The 6,366-nt window shown below is 36.2% G+C and overlaps 1 pseudogene; it reads right to left on the bottom strand.

Moving 5' to 3' along the window:
- Positions 1-6,111, bottom strand: part of LOC107589467 (sialoadhesin-like) — a 9,504-nt pseudogene extending 3,393 nt beyond the window's left edge.
- Between the last annotated feature and the right edge of the window lie 255 nt (positions 6,112-6,366).

Raw genomic sequence — 6,366 nt, 5'->3', positions numbered from 1 at the left:
AAAGGGGGGGGGGGGGGGGTGTAACTTCAGACATGCAGGCCTCAGGACAGATTGGAACCTGCATCTTTAACCTGAGCACCACAGTATTTTGTATATAGGTTACTTCTAGGCTACAACTCCTACTTGGGCTGAGGTTTAGCAAAGTTTCTGCAGCAGTTCATACAGCAGTTTGTGTCATCACAATTCATATGAAATCAGGACAAATGTCTCCCCTCTATCTTGTAAGCACACTCTCCAAAGCAAAAATGTTTGCACATGCAGCATGTCAGCAGAGCATCTAATGATCAGCATATCAGTGTTTAATATGCTTGCACAACTCTTGTTTTCTGAGAAATAATTTCTATACTTCCTGTCTCAGGAAATTGATAACCACTCAGTCAGTTGATTTAACGGTTGATTGAATTATGTTATGGAAAAAAGTCTCATAGTATCTAAACACAACTTTTGCAACTTTAAGCTGTTTTCCAGAGAAATAAGAAACACAGCCGTGTTTAATGCATCTTTCAAAGTTTACTTTCATGCAAGTTCAAATAGAAGCATGTTGTTTTTCTGTGTGTAGTTTAACAAAACTTTCAATACTAAACTTTTGGAAAGGAACTCCATTTATTCATATTGAATTAATATGTAATATGAAAAGAGCAAAAGTGTGTATGAGAACACTGACCTGTATTACATTATACACTGAGTCATGGTCCCGTGGAGGGTGGTGTAGGTCATGGGTCCATGCAAACTTTCTGACGCCTAACAGTAAGAAAGACAAATACAATTGAAGGGTCTTTGAAAATGACAATATCTGGCTTCCAGTAAATTTGTTTCATATAATTTAGATAATAAATCTTCCACACCCTAGCCTGTGCTCTATGAATTTGCATGAAAGCAAAGTTTGTGCTATGGTATGCTATTTGTTATATCTCGTGATTTATGATGATATTATACTTAAAGTCTTTTTAACAGGCTGAAAGAAAGAAGAAAAATATGCTGATGTGTTTTATTAAATTTTTTTTTAAACTTAAAAAAAAAAGTTAAAACAAGTGTTATTTTCTAAACATTACTGCAATATTTTTGTGATTCTATCATTTAAGTGAGTTTGGAATCTGAATTGTAAGTAAAATGTATGTATGATGAGAGTTAAATGAAAATATATGCTTTTAACTAGGTCAATAAACCTGGAGAAATAACAAGCAACTTTCTCTAATAGTGGTCGTTTTTATCTAATAGGGGTCATATGATGCAATTTCAAGTTTTCCTTTCTCTTTGGAGTGTTACAAGCTGATTGTGCATAGATAAGATCCCTGAAGTTGCAAAGACTCAAGTCTCAAAACCAAAGAGATATTCTTTATCAAAGTTATGTCTCTGCCACGCCCCCCTAAAACGGCTCGTTCTAACACACCCCCACATATCTACCTCACTATGTGGAAATATTAGTATAGTGCCGCCCAAATGTGCACGCAAAGAAAGAAGGCGTGGTTTCAGTAACCACCGTTAGTGTTGAAGCAGCCATGTCAGGGAGACGCTGTGTGTTTCTAGGCGAAAGCAAAAACACTTTATTTGCCCTTCCGAAAGTAGATGCATTTAGGAATCTTTAAGAATACTTACAACAGAACAGCAATGCATTTTAGGGACGAACGTTTCATGAACCTAGGAGAGGAGGTAATTCTGACTTTGCTATGACAATCTGGCGCTTCTGAATCAGCTACTGTTTTGTTATTAGTTTAAGTATTTGCTATTGACTGTTCAAATACAGTATTTGAAAAATAATGTGTTTTTATGAACATTAAAGCATGTCAGCATATTCTGTTACACCAAATACACAAAATAATGATCTTTAAAAAAAGCATCATATGACCCCTTTCAAATTAGTTGTTTATTCTGATTGACTTTTTTTTTTTTTTTTTTTAGAAGTAACATATAAATCACAGTACTCTCTAGGAGGTCCTGTGTCAGCAAGGCTACTGCCAATGCTACTGGACAGCTTTACCCAGATATATCATAGACCTCCTTAAATAAATAGTTCTTTAATAGTTCTTTTGAAAATTAGTAGAAAATTTACTCACCCTCAGGCCATCCATAGATGAGTTTGTTTCTTAATCCGAACAGATTTGGAGGAATTTAACATCACTTGCTCACTAATGGATCCTCTGCAGGGAATTGGTGCTATCAGACTTGGAGTCCAAACAGCTGACAGCATGTTTGTAATAAACAAATCCATCATTAAGAATCTCCTTATAATTCCTAAAAACTCCTTATTGAATTTCTTTCTTACAAACATGTAGCTTTTCACTTTATAGTATGTTAACTGATGGACTGGAGTCGTGTGGCTTATTGTGAAGTTTTTATCAGCCGTTTAGACTGACGGCACTCATTCACTCCAGAGGATCCATTGGTAAACAAGTGATTTAATGCATAATTTCTCAAAATTTGTTCTGATGAAGAAGCCTCATCCCCATGCCAGGATGTGGCATCTTATGTTTTTTTTTTTCTTGTGCTTTTAGTTCTTTGTAATGTGTATGTATTTTCTTGCTTTTTATTAGATTTTTTTTCTTAACTTTTTGCACTTTGGCCAACTAAGGTTGATTTTAAATGTGCTTTATAAATAAAACTTGTACATTACAGCTGATCTCCTTACACTGAATTTTGTTTTTAAAAAAACAGGCTGAACGTCATGTTATGGATGTCAAACATCACCTTTTGTATTTGACCAAATCCACTGCAGTAATAAGAATTCAGAAAAGTGTCAGAAGTCCACATATAATGTATGGCGCAATGGAGCAACCTGAATCAGAAACAGAAGCTATAGACAGGCTCTAAAAGCTGCCAGGGCCGAGCATATCCATAAACTCATAGAAAATAACCAAAACAACAAATAACCAGACGCCACCCAATCTAAATATTCCCTCACAGTTTAATAGTAATGACTTTATGAATTTCTTCACTGATAAAATGGATAACATCAGAAATACAATAACAAATGTAGATTCTACAGTGTATAATACTTCAGCTTCATTCATCGCACCAAAAGATAAACTGCAGTGCTTTACAGCCATAGGACAGGAAGAGCTAAATAAACTTATCACTGCATCTAAACCAACAACATGCCTATTAGATCCTGTACCCACTAAATTATTAAAAGATTTGTTACCTGTAGCAGAAGAACCGCTTCTCAATATTATTAACTCGTCGTTGTCTTCAGGACACGTCCCAAAACCATTCAAGCTGGCTGTTATTAAGCCTCTTATTAAGAAACCACAAGTAGATCTTAGTGAACTGGCAAATTACAGACCCATCTCAAATCTTCCTTTTATGTCTAAAATTTTAGAAAAAGTTGTGTCTGCTCAATTGTGCTCCTTCCTGCAAAAAAATTATCTCTATGAAGAATTTCAGTCAGGTTTCAGGCCCCACCATAGCACAGAAACTGCACTTGTTAAAATTACAAATGACTTGCTGCTTGCGTCAGACCAAGGCTGCATCTCATTGCTAGTTTTACTTGATCTTAGTGCTGTGTTCGACACTATAGATCATGACATACTCATAGATCGATTACAAAACTATACAGGTATTCAAGGGCAGGCTTTAAGATGGTTTAGATCCTACCTGTCCGATTGCTACCACTTTGTTTATTTAAATGGGGAGTCATCTCAATTATCACCAGTAAAATATGGAGTGCCACAAGGATCTGTCCTTGGTCCTCTGCTATTTTCAATATACATGTTGCCCTTGGTAATATTATCAGAAAATACGGGATTAGTTTCCACTGTTATGCTGATGATACTCAACAATATATCTCAACAAGTTCTAAATTATCTTGTGTGTTAAAAATGTAAAAGATTGGATGACCAATAGTTTTCTCTTATATCTGATCAAATGCACATTATTATTCTTTATCTTGGGTTAAACAAATAAATTTGGCTTGGTTGGAACAGCAGCTATGCTAATTATGTCTCTATTTGTGTCTCTGTTTTTGCTAGGATTTACACAAGCTTCAGTCTGGATCCAGAACACCTGAAAAGAGATGATGCAACCCCTCAGAGGACCTCAGATGATGCCAACCCTGAAACAACATACAGAACTACCAAATTTTGCTATAAGCTTGATTGCATCATATAATAATTGGTGTTAATGGTGTTCATCGTCTGTTTGATTACGTCTTTAATTGATTTTTCCGTTCATTTCTGCCATATGTACATTAACTGACAGTCACCACTGATAAGCTACCACTAAATATTGTAGAAACTTAATTTGCTGTAAAATTGCCTTGCAACGATTTGTATCGTGAAAAGCGCTATACAAATAAACTTGAATTGAATTGAAGAAAAAAGCCGTCGCTAATTTCACGTCACTATGACACACACAGACAGATATTATGACATTTACTTGCATACCACTAAAAGATCACCCAAGGAGATACATAACTCAAGTTCACATAAAACACATTGCTTTCCACATTGCAGTTACAAATGGTCTGAGAATGAACATTCTGAAGTTGAGCAAGTTTACAGGCCTAACTAGGCCTAATTGCCCACTGATACTCTTACGAATATATTTTGATGTGGTTCTGATGTAGTTTCTGATTTAATTGCTTGTTTACATCAGGAACTGACCATGTGTCCAGTTACTGCCCCTTCTGAAGCCACATCAACACTGCCACCAATTTATCCAAAGAGTCTGTCTGCCATGAATCACCTTCATCATTAGTCAAGCATAGATTAAATCACTGAACTAAAGTTATTATGGGTCAATGACACATAAAGATGTCCAAGATGATGAAAAGAAAGCATACATTAAGCTCCTAGACATGTAAACAAGCAAACAAAAAAAGTTTTGATTTGACGTCAAGGGGTGTAAGCAAACATATTTTCTTCTCCCTTGAATTGAATACACGAGTGTACACACAGTAATAATTCCCCCCCCCCCGTTTCTACTCACTGGAATTCTCCATTGCTCATGTTATGGTTTGGCATGTTGTGTCTTGTCTTGTTTTTGACATTGAGTCAATTTTTTTTGTCTAAAGCAGCTGCTTGCTAATAAAATGCAGCTAATAGGAAAAAAAACATTTTGTAAATATCGCCACAAAAAGAGAAGATGGAAATCACAGGGACTCAAATGAATCGTGAAACATTTAAATGAAACATCGGACTTATGCTTCATATGAGAAAGAGATTGTACATGAGTATTTTAATTATTACGTCAGATCGCTCCGTTTTATCACTCTACACTACTACTCGTTGAAAAAAAAATAGCTTGTTAGCTTGCAAATTCACCTGAGCTACTGAAAAAAATGAACTAACTTAAAGTTTCAGCTAACAGAAGGATATTTACTATTTATGTCCACAGCGACAGGCCTTGATTGGTCGGTTCCGTGGGTGTTGAAGACCTTGCAGACATACAGACCCTGAACGGTACTTCTGGCTGTCATTGTTAGAGTCTGTCCTTGATTCTGTAACTAGCTTACCAGATTCACTGTCTCTGTACCACTCATAGCGCTGGATTGCAGGGTAAGCATCACTATGACAGTTCAGCACCACCACACTGCCTTCAGACGCTGAACCCGATGGACTGACCAGGGCTATGGTGTTTTTGGGAGCATCTGAAAAAGAAGTTTGAACCGTTTTATTTAACGGTACATACTCAAGACACTTTTGTATAATGGGGTCCAAAAGTGCAAAATATTTTCGTTGGATCATTCTCAAATTATGCTGAATATTATCATTAGGTATTACACAAAAAGCACTCTAAGCACATTAACTCATAAATAGAAATAATTGATTTTATGCTTTATGATTGCTTTTTTTCTGTTTCACATACACAACACTCTAAGGGTAACACTGGTTTCAGCTGATCTTTTGGCGTCCTGGGACTACAAAAGAGCAGGAGACTTTCAGATGGTCAATTAGAGGAGTTGCATTAAATGTCTGAGAGGAGGCCAACAGTGTCTGTCCAAATGAGAAGGGTGTTCCTGCACAACCGGAGGCTGCAGTTTCAGGACCGCAGTTCTAGGACCCTATTCTTTTGTAACAGTGCCACCTACCGAATTGGATAATACAGCAGAGGCTGCAGTTTCAGGACCACATTTCTAGGACCCTGGTGGTTTAGTTTGTAGTAATATTTGTACATGTTAAAGATATTGAATCTCAGGAACATTTTTTTTTTAATTTAAATTGTGATTTTTGATTTATAAATGCATCAGATGTTAATTACAAAGTGTGTAATACCTTACTTGCAAAGTTGCTTATAGTGAGTAGAATATCTGTTGGGGAACCATCAAAAAGGTGTTAGCAGATATTTAGCAGACAGTCTACTAATACTCTAATGATTGCTAGTTGACATGTAGTCACAGAGTTACTTATCAACAGTTGTCTAAAGGTTACC

The sequence above is a fragment of the Sinocyclocheilus grahami genome, unplaced genomic scaffold (genome assembly GCF_001515645.1).
Source record: "Sinocyclocheilus grahami isolate Dianchi unplaced genomic scaffold, SAMN03320097.WGS_v1.1 scaffold116.1, whole genome shotgun sequence".
In the NCBI taxonomy this organism is placed as follows: Eukaryota; Metazoa; Chordata; class Actinopteri; order Cypriniformes; family Cyprinidae; genus Sinocyclocheilus; species Sinocyclocheilus grahami.
Note: the sequence above shows the minus strand (reverse complement) of the source record. Positions and strands in the feature narration are given on the sequence as shown.